Raw genomic sequence first — 1,044 nt, forward strand, 5'->3', positions numbered from 1 at the left:
CCCGAAACCCGAAACCCGAAACCCGAAACCCGAAACCCGAAACCCGAAACCCGAAACCCGAAACCCGAAACCCGAAACCCGAAACCCGAAACCCGAAACCCGAAACCCGAAACCCGAAACCCGAAACCCGAAACCCGAAACACGAAACCCGAAACCCGAAACCCGAACCCGAAACCACCTTATTGGGATGCTACATACAAAACCCCACACTCAGCAGGATGATAGTTGTCGGCATCAGAACCGCGTCAACATACGAGCGAAAATGGAGAACCCGGGCATCGATCCCGGTGCCTCTCGCTTGCTAAGCGAGCGCTCTACCATTTGAGCTAGTCCCCCTCACAATATTCAAATTCTTTCCATTCCGGAAAGATGGGCTGAGCACCCTCGCCCCTCGAACAATGTTGAAGTGGTCCACGAATGGGTGACGAACATTGTCCAAGGGAGGAGGGGAACCAATAACAGGTCGTGCATCTCGAACTACGATGCTCCTCTAACACTCCTGCTCAGTCTTCAATCATTGCGCTCAATGTGAGCCCAACAAATATCTTATCTCATATACACTTTCCGATGCAGGGACTCGAACCCTGGTCGCGTGGGTGAAAGCCACGAATCCTAACCAGCTAGACTACATCGGAAACTGAAAACATAAAATTATATACAGTTCACAAAAGTGCTGTTCAGTCCACCTGCGTGATTGAGGTAGCAACCGAGATGATTGCAGCATCACCAACAAGGCCGCACTAAGGAACATTTCCCAGGTTCGAAAGGAATCTGGTATATTATTGAGACGCGCCTCTATCATTGGTGACACTTATCTCGAAGGATGATTATATCCTTCATTCATTTTCATATTCCCATGAATTGTGGTATCACCAGTCACCACTAACTGTTGTGCTAAATGGAGGTGGTATAACACACAGTTTCCCTCTATCATATGGTGCGTCTACAAGCATTGTGACCAGCCCAATCAGTCACCACGCAACAAATTTACGATTGTACCACTCCCTCCCGAACAGTCCGTAAGGTTCATGATGCTGTCTTTCC

The 1,044-nt window shown here is 48.9% G+C and overlaps 2 non-coding genes across 2 annotated transcripts; both read right to left on the bottom strand.

Annotated features, from left to right (window-relative positions):
* Window positions 1-263: 263 nt before the first annotated feature.
* Pmar_PMAR026765 lies at window positions 264-336 on the bottom strand. The gene has a single exon. It is a non-coding gene; the product is annotated as a tRNA-Ala (tRNA).
* A 226-nt stretch (window positions 337-562) lies between these two features.
* On the bottom strand, window positions 563-635 carry Pmar_PMAR026766. The gene has a single exon. It is a non-coding gene; the product is annotated as a tRNA-Glu (tRNA).
* Window positions 636-1,044: the final 409 nt, after the last annotated feature.

This window comes from Perkinsus marinus (assembly GCF_000006405.1).
Source record: "Perkinsus marinus ATCC 50983 genomic scaffold scf_1104296942530, whole genome shotgun sequence".
In the NCBI taxonomy this organism is placed as follows: Eukaryota; Perkinsozoa; order Perkinsida; family Perkinsidae; genus Perkinsus; species Perkinsus marinus.